This window comes from Somniosus microcephalus, chromosome 8, assembly GCF_052327205.1.
Source record: "Somniosus microcephalus isolate GS21.2 chromosome 8, FLI_Smic_1.0, whole genome shotgun sequence".
NCBI classification, from domain to species: Eukaryota; Metazoa; Chordata; class Chondrichthyes; order Squaliformes; family Somniosidae; genus Somniosus; species Somniosus microcephalus.
Window position 1 is genome coordinate 73105 of NC_140994.1, and position 16578 is coordinate 89682.

Genomic DNA, 16578 nt, shown 5'->3' on the forward strand with positions numbered 1-16578 from the left:
TTAGGTCTCCCCTCAGCCTCCTCTGCTCCAAAGAAAACAACCCCAGCCTATCCAATCGTTCCTCATAGCTAAAATTCTCCAGTCCTGGCAACACCCTCGTAAATCTCCTCTGCACCCTCTCTACTGCAATCACATCCTTCCTGTAATGTTGTGACCAGAACTGCACGCAGTACTCTAGCTGTGGCCTAACTAGTGTTTTATACAGTTCTAGCATAATGTCCCAGCTCTTATATACTATGCCCCGACTAATAAAGGAAAGTATCCCACATCCCTTCTTAACCACCTTATCTACCTGTCCTGCTACCTTCAGGGATTTGTGAACATGCACTCCAAGGTCCCTCTGTTCCTCTACATTTCTCAGTATCCTAACATTTATTGTGTGTTCCCTTGCCTTGTTAGCCCTCCCCAAATGCATTACCTCACACATCTCCGGATTGATGAATTCCATTTGCCACTGTTCTGCCCGCCTGACCAGTCCATTAATATCTTCCTGCAGTCTTCAGCTTTCTTATTCATTATCAACCACATGACCAATTTTTGTTTCATCTGCAAACTTCTTAACCATGCTCCCTACATTTGAAGTCTAAATCATTGATGTATACCACAAAAAGCAGGGGACCTAGTACTGAGCCCTGTGGAACCCCACTGGAAACAGCCTTCCTGTCACAAAAACACCCGTCGACCATTACCCGTGCAAGAAACACAGAAATCTAGCATGCAGGTTCAGCAAGCAATAAGCATAGAAAAAGAGCAGGAGTAGGCTATTCGGCCCTTCAAGCCTGCCCCACCATTCAATATGATCATGGCTGATCCTCTATCTCAATACCATATTCCCACTCTCTCCCCATACCCCTTGATGCCTTTTGTGTCTAGAAATCTATCTATCTCCTTAAATATATTCAGTGACTTGGCCTCCACAGCCTTCTGTGGTAGAGAATTTCACAGGTTCACCACCCTCTGAGTGAAGACATTTCTCCTCATCTCAGTCCTAAATGTCCTACCCCGTATCGTGAGACTGTGATCCCGCGTTCTAGACCCCCCAGCCAGGGGAAACATCCTCCCTGCATCCAGTCTGTCTAGCCCTGTCAGAATTTTATACATTTCAAATGAGAGCCCCTCTCATTCTTCTAAACTCTAGTGAATACAGGTCTAGTCGACCCAACCTCTCCTCATACGACAGTCCTGCCATCCCAGGAATCAGTTTGGTGAACCTTCGCTGCATTCCCTCTATGGCAAGTATATCCTTTCTTAGGTAAGGAGACCAAAACTGCACACACTACTCCAGATGTGGTCTCACCAAGGCCCTGTATAACTAGTAAGACATCCTTGCTCCTGTACTCTCATCCTCTTGCAATGAAGGCCAACACACCATTTGCCTTCTTAACTGTTTGCTGCACCTGCATGTTTGCTTTCAGTGACTGGTGTACAAGGACACCCAGGTCCCTTTGTACATCAACATTTCCCAATCTATCAACATTTAAATAATACTCTGCCTTTTTGTTTTTCCTACCGAAGTGGATAACTGCATTTGGAAGGCAAATGGCATGTTGGTCTTTAATGCAAGGGGGTTGGAGTATAAGAGTAAGGAAGTCTTGCTACAATTGTACAGGGCCTTGGTGAGACCACACCTGGAGTATTGGGCACAGTTTTGGTCTCCTTATCTAAGAAAGGATATACTTGCCTTGGAGGCGGTGCAACGTAGGTTCACTAGATTGATTCCTGGGATGAGAGGATTGTCCTATGATGAGAGATTGTGTAGAATGGGCCAATACTCTGGAGTTTAGAAGAATGAGAGGTGATCTCATTGAAACATACAAGATTCTGAAGGGGATTGACAGGGTAGATGCTGAGAGGTTGTTTCCCCTGGCTGGAGTATCTAGAACTAGAGGGCATAGTCTCAGGATAAGGGGTAGGCCATTTAAGATTGAGATGAGGAGGAATTTCTTCACTGAGGGTTGTGAATCTTTGGAATTCTCTGCCCCAGAGGGCTCTGGATGTTGAGTATATTCAAGGCTGAGATAGATAGATTTTTGGACTCTAGGGGAATCAAGGGATATGGAGATCGGGCGGGAAAGTGGAGTTGAGGTCGATGATCAGCCATGATCTTATTGAATGGCGGAGCAGGCTCGAAGGGCCGTATGGCCTACTCTTGCTCCTATTTCTTATGTTCTTATGCACCCTTTGCTTCCTGCCACTGAGCCAATTTTGGATCCAGCTTGCCACTTTCCCTTGGATCCCATGGGCTTTTACTTTTCTGACCAGTCTGCCATGTGGGACCTTGTCTAAAGCCTTACTAAAATCCATGTAGACTACATCAAACGTGCCACCGTCATCGCCCCTATCGCTACCTCATCAAAAAATTCAGTCAAGTTATTCAGACACAACCTTCCCTTAACAAATCCATGCTGACTGCCCTTGATTAATCTGTGCCTTTCTAAATGACGAATAATACTGTCACTCAGAATTTTTTCCAATAATTTGCCCACCACCGAGATTAGGTTAACTGGCCTTTTGCTAAATCACATCTCCGCTTAGTGAAATTGGCCTTTCCCCAATTGGGAATTTTTACTCGTGGTCTGTCTTAGTCCTTATCCATAACTATGCTAAATCTATTCATTCTGAGGATATGGGTGTTCCTGGCAAGGCCACATTTATTGCCCATCCCTAGTCTCCCTGAGAAAGTGGTGGTGGGCCGCCTTCTAGTAGCAGTTTAATACAACTGAGTGTCTTGCTGGGCCACTCCAGAGGGCAGTTAAGTGTCAACCACGTTGCTGTGGGACTGGAGTCACATATAGGCCAGACCAGGGAAGGACGTAGAAACATAGAAGATAGGAGCAGGAGTAGGCCATTCAACCCCTCGAGCCTGCTCTGCCATTTAATGAGATCATGGTTGATCTTCCAAATTCAGTACCCTGTCCCTGCTTTATCCCCATATCCCTTGATCCCTTTAGCCTTAAGAAATATATCCAACTCATTCTTGAATATATTTAATGAATTGGCCTCAACTGCCTTTTGTGGTAGAGAATTCCACAGGTTCACCACTCTCTGGGTGAAGAAATTCCTCCTCATCTCTGTCCTAAATGGCTTACCCCTTATCTTTAGACTGTGACCCCTGGTTCTGGACTCCCCCGCCATCGGGAACATCCTTCCTGCATCTAGTCTGTCTACTCCTGTTAGAATTTTATAAGTTTCAATGAGATAACCTCTCATTCTTCTAAACTCCAGCGAATATAAGCTCAATCGATCCAATCTCTCCTCATACGTCATTCCTGCCATCCCAGGTATCAGTCTGGTGAAACTTCGCTGCACTCCATCCATGGCAAGAACATCCTTCCTCAGATAAGGTGACCAAAACTGCACCCAATACTCAAGGTGTTGTCTCACCAAGGCCCTGTTCAACTGCAGCAAGACATCCTTGCTCCTGTACTGGAAACCTCTCACTATGAAGGCCAACAGACCATTTGCCTTCTTAACCGCCTGCTGCACCTGCATGCTTACCTTCAGCGACTGGTGCACAAGCACACCCAGGTCTCGTTGCACTTCCCTTTCTCCCAATCTATTGCCGTTCAGATAATAATCTGCCTTCCTGTTTTTGCCACCAGAGTGGATTACCTCGCATTTATCCACATTATACTGCATCTGCCATGCTTCTGCCCAATCACCCAACCTGTCCAAATCATACTGGAGTTTCTCAGCATCCTCCTCACAGCACACATGCCCACCCAGCTTTGTGTCATCTGCAAACTTGGAGATATTACATCTAGTTCCCTCGTCTAGATCATTAATATATATTGTGAATAGCTTGGGTCCTAGCACCGATCCCTGTGGTACCCCACTAGTCACTGCCTACCACTCGGAAAAAGACCCATTTATTCCAACTCTTTGCTTCCTGTCTGCCAACCAGTTCTCTAACCAAGTCAGTACCTTACCCCCAACCCCATGTGCTTTAACTTTACACGCCAATCTCTTGTGCGGGACCTTATCGAAAGCCTTCTGAAAGTCCAAATACACCACATCCACTGGTTCACCCTTATCTATTCTACCAGTTACATCCTCAAAAAATTCCAGTAGATTAGTCAAGCATGATTTACATTTTGTAAATCCATGTTGACTTTGTCCGATCCTGTCACTGTTTTCCAAGTGCTCTGTTATTATATCTTTTATAATGGACTCTAGCATTTTCCCTACTACCGATGTCAGGCTTACCGGTCTATAATTCCCCATTTTCTCTCTACCACCTTTTTTGAATAGTGGGGTTACATTAGCAACTCTCCAAGCCATGGAAACTGTTCCAGAGTCTATAGAATTTTGGAAGATGACCAGCAATGCATCTACTATTTCTAGGGCCACTTCCTTAAGTACCCTAGGATGTAGATTATCAGGCCCTGGGGATTTATCGGCCTTTAATCCCATCAATTTCCCTAACACCATTTCCCTACAAATACTGATTTCATTCAGTTCCTCCGTCTCATTAGACCCTATGTTCCCCGACATCTCTGGGAGGTTATCTGTGTCCTCCTTTGTGAAGACAAAACTAAAGTATGTTTTTAATTGGTCCTCCATTTATTTGTTCCCCATTATAAATTCCCTTGATTCTGACTGCAAGGGACCTACGCTTGACTTCACCAATCTTTTTCTCTTCACATATTTATAGAAGCTTTTACAGTCTATTTTCCCCCTCTTAATTAATCCATTTGTCCTCCTTTGCTGAATCCTAAACTGCTCCCAATCCTCAGGCTTGCTGCTTTTTCTGGCCAATTTATATGTCCTCTCCTTGTATCTTATGCTATCCCTAATTTCCCTTGTTAGCCATGGTTGAGTCACCTTCTGATATGCCTATCAATTAGTCCAATAAAAGGCGACGAGTTAAGAACGTAACTGAAGGTTTTTATTGGCTAAATAACAGAGCCCACCCTCGTGGGTGATCCGATCCAACAGGGAGGAATACTAGCCAGTCAGCTACCTTTATACCTGGGCAGGTAATGGGCGGAGTCGGAGGTGGTCAGCCCAGGTATAACAGTGCGACAAGAGGCGACCTCGTGTAGTGATGTGACAGTGAGAACAGTGAGAACAATATACAGTGATAACTATAACAGTGGTTTACCACATTCACCCCTTGTTTAGATTAGAGTCCGGCGGGGTGAAGTGTATTACCAGCTCTGGTATGTCAGTCTGTCCGGAGGCTTCGTTAGCCTCTCCGATCGTCGCAGCGGCGGTGTTACATTATCCGGTGTTAAAGCTGGTGTCTGCGTAGTCGGCAAAGGCTCGTGGGGTTCCGGCATGCCGTCTACCTCGGCTGGACTCGGGGGGTTGGGAGGGGGGGGTGAGGGTGCGAGGTCTCGTAAGGAGACAGTGTCCTCCCGTCCGTCTGGGTAAGCCACATAGGCGTACTGGGGGTTGGCGTGCAGGAGGTTCACCTTCTCGACCAGGGGGTCCGTTTTATGGGCCCTCACGTGCTTTCGCAGCAAGACGGGTCCCGGAGAGGTCAGCCAGGTTGGTAGGGTGGTTCCCGTAGTCGACTTCCTGGGGAAGACAAACATTCGAGCATGGGGGGTGGTGTTAATGGCAGTGCAAAGTAGTGACCGGATGGAGTGCAGCGCAATCGGGAGGACCTCTTGCCAGCGGGAGGTTGGGAGGCCCTTAGACTTTAAGGCTAAGAGGGTGGCCTTCCATACCGTCGCGTTCTCTCTTTCCACCTGGCCGTTCCCTCGGGGGTTGTAGCTGGTGGTCCTGCTTGCTGCAATACCCCTCTCCAATAGGAACTGACGGAGTTCCTCGCTCATGAAGGAGGCGCCCCGGTCACTATGTATATAGTTCGGGAACCCGAACAAGGCGAAGAGTTTGTGCAGGCATTTAATGACCGTGTTACTGGTCATGTCTGGGCAGGGGAAGGCAAAGGGGAAACGGGAGTACTCATCAACGATGTTGAGGAAGTACACATTACGGTCGGATGACGGTAGGGGCCCCTTGAAGTCGATGCTCAGACGCTCGAAGGGGCGGGTGGCCTTGATCAGGCTTGCTCTGTCCGGCTTATAGAAGTGCGGTTTGCACTCAGCACAGATCTGGCAGTTCCTGGTCATGGTCCTGACCTCCTCGATGGAGTATGGCAGGTTGCGGGCCTTAATGAAATGGTAGAGTCTGGTGACTCCGGGGTGGCAGAGGTCATTGTGGAGGGTCTGAAGTCTATCACTTTGCGCGCTGGCGCATGTAATGCGTGAAAGAGCATCAGGGGGGTCGTTCAGTTTACCGGGCCGGTACAAGATCTCATAATCATAGGTGGAAAGCTCGATTCTCCACCTCAAGATTTTGTCGTTCTTGATCTTGCCCCTCAGCTTGTTATTAAACATGAAGGCAACCGAGCGTTGGTCGGTGAGGAGGGTAAATCGTTTGCCTGCCAAGTAGTGCCTCCAGCGCCGTACTGCCTCCACAATTGCCTGGGCTTCCTTCTCGACCGACGAGTGTTGGGTCTCGGGGCCCTGTAGGGTCCTTGAGAAGAAGGCTACCGGCCTACCCTCCTGGTTAAGGGTAGCGGCTAGGGCGAAGTCGGATGCATCGCTCTCCACTTGGAAGGGGATTGACTCATCCACTGCGTGCATTGTGGCCTTGGCTATGTCTCCCTTAATGAGGGAGAAGGCCGCGCACGCCTCTTCCGTGAGGGGGAAGGATGTGGTTTTCAGGAGGGGTCTGGCTTTGTCCGCATAATTGGGTACCCATTGGGCATAGTAGGCGAAAAGCCCCAGGGTTCTCCTAAGTGCTTTTGGACAGTGGGGGAGGGGTAGCTCCATGAGGGGGCGCATTCTTTCGGGGTCGGGGCCGATGACTCCGTTCTCTACTACACAGCCAAGGATGGCAAGGCGCGCTGTGTTAAACACGCATTTCTCCTTATTGTAGGTGAGGTTCAGCCGTTGGGCCGTACGGAGGAATTTCTCCAGATTCACGTCATGGTCCTGCCGGTTGCGGCCGCAGATGGTGACGTTATCGAGATAGGGGAAAGTGGCCTGTAGTCCGTTCTGGTCAACCATCCGGTCCATCTCCCGTTGGAAAACCGAGACCCCGTTGGTGACACCAAAGGGGACCCTAAGGAATTGGTAGAGGCGGCCATTCGCCTCGAAGGCGGTGTACTGGCTGTCCTCCGGGCTGATGGGGAGTTGGTGGTAGGCCGACTTGAGGTCGATGGTCGAGAATACGCGGTATTGTGCAATCTCATTGACCATGTCCGATATGCGGGGGAGGGGGTATGCGTCCAGCTGGGTGTATCTGTTTATGGTCTGGCTGTAGTCGATAACCAGGCGATTTTTGTCGCCGGTCTTGACTACCACCACCTGGGCACGCCAGGGGCTGCTGCTCCCCTCAATAATGCCCTCTTTCAGGAGTCGCTGCACCTCAGAGCTAATGAAGGCTCTGTCCCCAGCGCTGTACCGCCTGCTCTTAGTAGCGACAGGTTTGCAGTCGGGGGTGAGGTTAGCGAACAGGGAAGGTGGCGGTACCTTGAGGGTGGATAGGCTGCAGGTGTTACGCGGTGGGCGGTTTAACTTTCGCTGGTTGTCGACTGTGAGTGGGGGGAGGGGTCCACCGTATGCTAGGGTTACACTTTGGAGGTGGGATTGGAAGTCCAGCCCTAGTATGACAGCAGCGCACAGCTGGGGGAGTACGAGGAGTTTAAAATTTTTATACTCTGTCCCTTTAACCGACAATGTCACGACACAGTAGCCGCTGATGTCTGTGGCGTGCGACCTCGATGCCATCGAGATGCGGCTGCGCGTTGGCAGGACGGGGAGGGAGTAGTGGCTCACCGTGTCTGGGTGGATGAAGCTCTCCGTGCTTCCGCTGTCGAACAGGCAGGTCGTGGCGTGGCCGTTGACTTTGATGTCCATCATTGAGCTGGCCAGGTGGTGCGGGCGGGCTTGATCCAGGGTCACGGAAGCTAGGGTGTAGATGAGCGCGTCGTTGTCATGACAAGATGGCGGCGAAGATGGCGGCCCCCGTAGTTCACATGAGGCTCTGTTTAAATCGTTTGCCCCGCACAAAGATGGCCGCCCCTGCTGTTCCCATGAGGCTCTGCAGGCTTCGGCTGCCCCGCACAAAGATGGCCGCCCCTGGTTTTCCCATGAGGCTCTGCAGGCTTCGGCTGCCCCGCACAAAGATGGCCGCCCCTGGTTTTCCCATGAGGCTCTGCAGGCTTCGGCTGCCCCGCACAAAGATGGCCGCCCCCAGGGTTCGCATGAGGCACTGCTGGCTTCTGAGGATTTGCTTCTGCAGGCCTTGGAGAAGTGGCCTTTCTTGAGGCAGGTTTTGCAGGTCGAGTTTTTGGCTGGGCAGCGCGACCTCGGATGCTTCTCCTGGCCGCAAAAGAAGCAGCCAGCGGCCCGATCGGGGTTGCCTGATGTCGGGGCCGGTACCGGGGCTAGCGGGCCCGGTCGGATCCGTGATGCAGACGCTGAGGTAGGTCCCGGGGGCAGCGCTGTGAAGGGTGGTGGGGTGGGGGTCGGCCCGAGTCCCAGGGTCGCGAATAGTACCTGGCAAACGCTTCCTGGTCTTGCTGGGTGGCCTCTAGGGTGAGGGCGAGGGCTTCGGCCTTGTCCAGGTCTATGTCCTTAGCTTCAAGCAGTCTTTGCCGTGTGTAGTCGGAACGTAGGCCTCTCACCAAGGCGTCGCGGACATTGTCTTCCATGTTCGCAGTAGCCGTCACCGCTTTAAAGTCACAGTTCCTGCCGAGTTGTCTCAGCGCTCGTGAAAATTCAGCTATCGATTCTCCTGGCTGTTGCTGGCGAGATCTTAAGAGATGCCTAGTGTACATGTAGTTTACCGGGCTCCGGTACTGCTGTTTCAGTAGGTTGATGGCGTCGTCGTACGTAGTCATGTCCTGGATGAGTGTATATACTCTCGGGCTCGCTTGGGCTTTCAGGACTCTTAGTTTGGATCTCTGAGGGACGACGGCTTCCTCCAGGTACGATTCGAAGCAGTCCAGCCAGTGTTTGAAGTCGTTGGCTGAGTTTGGTGCCTGTGGGTTTAGATCCAGGTATGGTGGTTTCAAGGCTTGCAGCCAAGCCGGCTGGTGTGGCCCGTTGTCTGGAGGCTGCTGTTGCTGTGCTGCTGGGTGAGCTCCTTGCTGTTGCTGTTCATTATCAGACATCTTTAAAATTTAGTCAATAAAATTGATATGCCTATCAATTAGTCCAATAAAAGGCGACGAGTTAAGAACGTAACTGAAGGTTTTTATTGGCTAAATAACAGAGCCCACCCTCGTGGGTGATCCGATCCAACAGGGAGGAATACTAGCCAGTCAGCTACCTTTATACCTGGGCAGGTAATGGGCGGAGTCGGAGGTGGTCAGCCCAGGTATAACAGTGCGACAAGAGGCGACCTCGTGTAGTGATGTGACAGTGAGAACAGTGAGAACAATATACAGTGATAACTATAACAGTGGTTTACCACACCTTCTTTGTTTTATTTTTATGCCAAACAGGGATGAACAAATTCTGTAGTTCATGCGATCTTTAAATGTTTGCCATTGCCTAATCCACCGTCAACCCTTTAAGTAACGTTCCCTAATCCATCCTAGCCAACTCGCACCTCATACCATCGTAGTTTCCTTTATTTAAATTCAGGACCCTAGTCTCTGAGTCAAATACTTCACTCTCCATCTTAATGAAGAATTCTATCATATTCTTATCGCTCCGCTCCAAGGGGCCTCGCACAACAACATTGCTAATAAATCCTTTCTCATTACATAATACCCAGTCTAAGATGGCCTGATCTCTAGTTGGTTCCTCGACATATTGGTCCAGGAAACCATCCCGTATACACTCCAGGAATTCCTCCTCCACGGTATTGTTACTAATTTGGTTAGCCCAATCTATATGTAGATTAAAGTCACCCATGATAACTGCTGTGCCCTTATTGCACGCGTCTCTAATTTCCTGTTTAATGCCATCCCCAACCTCAGTATTACTGTTTGGGAGTCTGTATACAACTCCCACTAATGTTTTCTGCCCCTTGATATTTCTCAGCTCTGCCCATACAGATTCCACATCATCAGAGCTAATATCCTTCCTTACTATTGTGTTAATCGCCTCTTTAACTAGCAATGCTACCCCACCTATTTTTCCTTTTTGCCTGTCTTTCCTGAATATTGAATACCCCTGGATGTTGAATTCCCAGCCTTGGCCACCCTGGAGCCATGTCTCTGTAATCCCAATTATATCATATCCGTTTACATCTATTTGTGCAGCTAATTCATCCACCTTCTTACGAATGCTCCTCGCATTAAGACACAAAGCCTTCAGGCTTGTTTTTTTAATACTCTTAGACCTTTTAGAATTATTATTTACTGTTGCCATGTTTGATTTAAACCCTTGATTTCTCTGACTGCCACTTTTGCTTTTCTCCTTCCTGTCTTTTGCTTCTATCCTTGCTTCCCTTTCCTCTGTCTCCCTGCACAGGTTCCCAACCCCCTGCCATTTTAGTTTAAACCCTCCCCAACAGCACTAGCAAACACTCCCCCTAGGACATCAGTCCCGGTCCTGCCCAGGTGCAAACCGTCCAGTTTGTACTGGTCTCACCTTCCCCAGAACTGGTTCCAATGCCCCAGGAATTTGAATCCCTCCACCTTGCCCCATTCCTCTAGCCACGTATTCATCTGAAATATCCTTCCATTTCTACTCTGACTAGCACATGGCACTGGTAGCAATCCTGAGATTACTAGCTTTGAGGTCCTATTTTTTAATTTACTTCCTAACTCCCTATATTCAGCTTTTAGGACCTCATCCCGGTTATTACCTATATTGTTGGTACCTATATGCACCACGATAACTGGCTGTTCACCCTCCCCCTCCAGAATGCCCTGCAGCCACTCCAAGACATCCTTGACCCTTGCACCAGGGAGGCAACATACCATCGCTACTCACGATGCGGTCTCCTCTACATTGGGGAGACCAAACGCAGATTGTGCGACCGCTTTGCAGAACACTTCCGTTCAGTCCGTACGGGTGACCCTGAGCTTCCGGTTGCCTGTCACTTTAATTCACCGCTTCACTCCCGTTCTGATCTCTCTGTCCTCGGCCTATTACATTGTTCCAATGAAGCACAACATAAGCTCGAGGAACAGCACCTCATCTTTCGATTGGGCACTTTACATTCTACCGGACTCAACATCGAGTTCAACAATTTCAGATAATTATCCCTGCCCCCATTTTTCATGCAGTATGATTTTTGCCACTCCCATTTGCAACATTTTATCTATCCTGCCTCTTACAAAAGTACAGGATGTTCTTTCAATTCCTTCCTCCCCTCCTAAACCTCCCCCCCACCCCGCCATCTCTGCACCTGCTTAATATCTGTTACATCTCCAGCTTTTTCCAGTTCTGATGAAGGGCCCCAGACCTGAAACGTTAACTCTGTTTCTCTCGCCACAGATGCTGCCTGGCCTGCTGAGTATTTCCAGCATTTTCTGTTGTTATTTCAGATTTCCAGCATCTGCAGTATTTTGCTATTATACCATCCTGGAGTCTCGTTTGCGGCCGCAGAAACGCCTATCTATTCCCCTTACAATAAAATCCCCTATCACTATAGCTCTCCTGCTCTTTTTCCTCCCGTCCTGTGCAGCAGAACCACGCATGATGCCAGGAAGTTGGCTGCTGCTGCTTTCCCCCGATTAAGCCATCTCCCTCAACTATATCCAAATTGGTATATCTGTTTGAGAGGGGGATGGCCACAGGGGACCCCTGCATTACCTGCCTGCGCCTACTACTCTGGCTGGCGGTCACCCATTCCCTTCCTGCCTGTGCAGCCTTTACCTGCGGTGTGACCAACTGATTAAACGTGATATCCACGATGTCCTCAGCATCGCGAATGCTCCAGTATGTATCCATTCGCAGCTCCAGCACCGCAATGCAGTCTGCCAGTAGCTGCACTTCCCGCACACATGGTTGTCAGGGACACAGGAAGTGTCCCTGATTTCCCACATGGGGCTGAGCTGTCCTGCCATGACTTACCCTTTAATTAATTTAAATTAGTTTAAATCAAAGCAATACCACTAATTGCACTACAATTAAATGATATAATCAAGGGCCCTTCGTTACTAGCACTCCCCGATACACAATAGGGACCTTAGAAACTATAACCACAAAAATTAAGACCTTCTAAATTTTATAAACTATTAATCTTAACTGTCAAACTACAGAGTAGTATAAATACTCATCTGGCCGTACTCACCCAATCAGCTGCTTCCTCTTGCTCGCGTCACTTTTTGAATCGTGATGTTGCTCTGGAACGCCGTCGCCGATCTGTGAGATTGGTAAGCCTTGTACAGCCGCTCCCGACACTGGCCTCCATCAGCTCCCGTCACTTTTGACTTCTGACATCACTCTTTCAAAATTCTGCCGGTGCTGAGTTGGTACTGCCGCCTCGCCGCTCCTCCCAGGTCCGCACTGCCGCCGCCGTTGCTGCTGGCAGGTTTCCTTCCTTAAAGGACATTAGTGAACCAGTTGGGTTTTTCCGACAGCTGGATACTTTTAGTCCTGCCAGCTTTTTATTTAATTCCATATTTTCTTTTAATTGAATTCAAATTCTCAAACTATCAGTAGGATTTGAGCTCGCATTCTCTGGATTATCAGTCCAGTAACATAGGGATAAGAGGGTCTATTTTATGATGAGTGACTTCGATAACCTATTATTGTATCTGACGTCTCTGTGATTTCACCATCTCGCTCTGATGTCACTAGCTGCCTGTGATGTCACGCACTCTGATTGGTTAAAGCTGTTCCAATTTAGGATTCTGAGTTTGCGGTTCTCCAGTTTTCTGACCGACAATGAACGGTCACATTCCGGGGAATCCGCGCACTCAATCAGTTCAGGGTTCACACTCTAGAGGCGGGTGGATTCATTCAATTCATTCCCATGCTGAACCCTGAATTTCTGCAGATATTGATGCATTCCTTTATAATTTAAGAGGGGCGCTTGACTGTGGAGAAATCTCAGGAAGGGATGAATTATTCTGGGTTCTTCCATTGAGGACCTTGTCAGGCTGGAACTAAACTGGATTTGATTGCGGAGCAAGTAGAATATTCCAGGAAAAGGGGTTCTCCCGGAGGTTGGGGGTTGTTGGGGATGAGGGGAATTTCCCCAGGGTATAAAACACTAGTTAGGCCTCAGCTAGAGTGCTGCGTGCAGTTCTGGTCACCACATTACAGGAAAGATGTGATTGCACTAGAGAGGGTACAGAGGAGATTTACAAGGATGTTGCCGGGAGTAGAGAATCTTAGCTATGAGAAAAGACTGGATAGGCTGGGTCTGTTTTCCTTGGAACAGAGGAGGTTGAGGGGGGCACCTTATTGAGGTGTATAAAATTGAGGGGCCTAGATAAAGTGGATAGAAAGGACCTATTTCCCTTAGCAGATGGGTCAAAAACCAGGGGGCACAGATTTAAAGTAATTGGGGGAAGGTTTAGAGGGGATTTGAGGGGAAATTTCCTCACCCAGAGGGTTGTGGGGGTCTGGAACTCACTGCCTGAAAGGGTGGTAGAGGCAGGAACCCTGACCACATTTAAAAAGTACTTGGATGTGCATTTGGGATGCTCCAACCTGCAGGGCTACGGACCAAGAGCTGGGAAGTGGGATTAGGCTGGATAGCACTTTGTTGGCCGGTGTGGACAGGATGGGCCAAAATGGCCTCCTTCCATGCTGTAACTTTCTATGATTCTATGATATCCCTGGGGTAAGGGAGGGTCCCTGAGAATAAGGGAGAAATCTCCTTGGATAAAAGGGATATGGGGGAAATAGAGATATCCCACGGCTAAGGGGGAAATCCTTGGGGATAAAGGGGATCCCTGGGGTAAGGGGTTATCCAGGGGTTATGGGGAGATCGCCGGAGATAATGGGAAGATCCAGGGGTACAGGGCAGATTCCCCGCCGCCGACCGTGACGAGGAGGTTAGGATCGACCCTGACCCGCCACCACTTTCTGACCCGCCAGTGACACATCTCCGGCCAAGTGACGGAGCGATATTTAATAATTAAACCCAGGGTTTCTATAGCAGCGAGAAAATACCGGGGGGCGGGGGAAAGAAAATACAGGAAAGAAGGAAGGTAATATATATATATGAGAGAAATATATGTAGATTGAGGAAATATAGAAAGAGAAAAATCTAAGATAAAAATAGCGGGAAAAGACAGATTGAGAAAGAATTGGAATATCAAACCCCAGGGAGACGGAGCGGGGCCCGAATCCACTTCTCCAACGTGAGTTGTAGCCAATGACCAGGAAGTTCCAGGAGACATGAGAGAAACGGACGGACGATGTTCTTAAGAGAGCTGGAAAGAGGGAGTGAGAGGAAGAGGTAGAAAGAAGAGGCCCCTTTGCGCCGTGATCCTCATGGGCAACAGGATCTCCCACCTTGCAGTTTTCTTCAAGAAAATCCAGAAAAGAAATGTTGCAACTTCCCAGCACAACTTGCTTCAAGGTAAGAACTGTGAAGACAGGTGTGCGGCTCACCTGTAGACAGGTACGACCAGAGGATGTCCATACAGGGCTCGAGTCTTTAACCAGCACCCAGTTGGATTGAGGCAGAGGTATTGAGTGCCAAGGTTGAATGAACGACAGATTCGTTGGGTGTTAACCACTGTGATTTGGGATGAAGGAACTTGTTTCAAGGACACTGGAAGAATGGCAGTTTGATTTAGTAGCTTGAACTGGTGTCTAGAGTCAGAGGATTGTGGATTCAAACTCCAACCTAGGAGGGACAAATAATCTAAGCTGGTGTTGTACTAAGTGCTGCACTGTCAGAGGCCCTGAGTGGGTGTTAAATGAAGGCCATGTCTGTTGGTTAAAAATCGCACAGTGCTACTCAAGCCCGTGCTTAATGGGTAGCACTTCTTGCTTCTGAGTCAGAAGGTTGTGGGTTCAAGTCCCACTCCAGAGACTCGAGCACAAAAATCAAGGTTGACACTCCAGTACTAAGGGAGCACTGCACTGTCGGAGGTACCATCTTTTGGATGAGGTGTTAAACCGAGGCCTCGTCTGCCCTCTCAGGTGGATGTAAAAGATCCCATAGGATGTCTGGTGGTTGTGAAAGGTGCTATAGAAATGCAAGTCTTTCTTTTCAAGGTGCATAGAATTCTTCCAGTATTGCTCATTCCCTCAAAAACCATCACCAAAGCATCTCAGTGTTGGCTGCAAAATGTACAGTAACAGCAATTCATTGTATGTGAAACATTCTGTAACAGTTCTGAGACACAAGGTGCTGTATAAATGTAAATTCTTCTATTTTATTGGGTAGCTGGCATAGAATGCTGGGTTATGTTCTGGTGCTGAGTGACTGCAGACTGACAGATTCCTGCACTACTGACAGTTTAGTGTCATTTCTGGAACATGGTCCTGTCTCACACACCAGCTTCAGTTCAAAGTGTTCGACTGAGGAGTCCCATTACAGAGCAAGAAGGTTTCATGGGCCAAATGCCCTCCTTGTCCTCAGATTCTAATTCAGGTTCTAGTTGAGGACCTTTCTTATGATGCACATTGATCTGTGATGGTAGGACTGGTTCCGTGGACTCTAACTATTTGCTAAGCAAATTGAAAATGGCTATCACTGCATTGTGGAATTTTTATTTATCTGTGTATTAATCAATGTGTTTGTTCAGTCATTTTTCTCACTAATTCACCACTTTTCTTCATTAATTTTCAGAGTTGGCATAGGCACGATGGGCCAAATGGCCTCCTTCTGTGCTGTATGATTCTATGATTTTCTCCACTCCCTCCTGTCCTGTAAGCTTTGATTCTGAGGTACAATTCCATGACTGCCTTACAGTATCTTGCCCATTATTCATTGGTGAATCTTCAAAGTGAGCTATGTAACCATAGTTTGCATCAGGCAGAGCCTGATCCTGGCCTCGTTCTGAATGTCCACACACTCACTTCCAACACCAGCCACTGCATACCGATCAGGAGAAAGCATCTTGGCTGATTCTTCACCTCTTAAGCTGATGTGCGCTGAGACTAATTGTAGCATTCAGTTGAGACCAAGTAACAAACTTGCAGAATGGGTGTGTAAATGGCAAATTAATTTCAATATAAATAATTGTGAGGTGGTGTATTTTGGTAGATGGAATAAGGAGGTCACATACTTCTTGGAAAATGAGTCAAAATTGTTTTTCAGACTGGAGGGAGTTATACTGTGGTGTCCCCCAGGGGTCAGAATTAGGACCACTGCTCTTTTGATATATATTAATGACTTGGACTTTGGTATTCAGGGCATAATTTCAAAATTCGCAGATGACACAAAACTTGGAAATGTAGTAAACAGTGAGGATAGTAACAGACTTCAGGAAGCCATAGACAGACTGGTGAAATGGGCAAAGACGTGGCAGATGAAATTTAACGCAGAGAAGTGTGAAGTGATGCACTTTGGTAGTGAAATAAAGAGTAGCTTGCCTTTCAAAAGCTAGGCTTTATTAACCTTAAAAAACCAGCAGTACATGTTGAGCACCCAGTCTCAACCAAACTGTAGAAAACTGAATTTAAGATGGCCACCACAGGTCACATGGAATCAACTAACCAATAAGTTTACAGCATATATCTCAAGGCA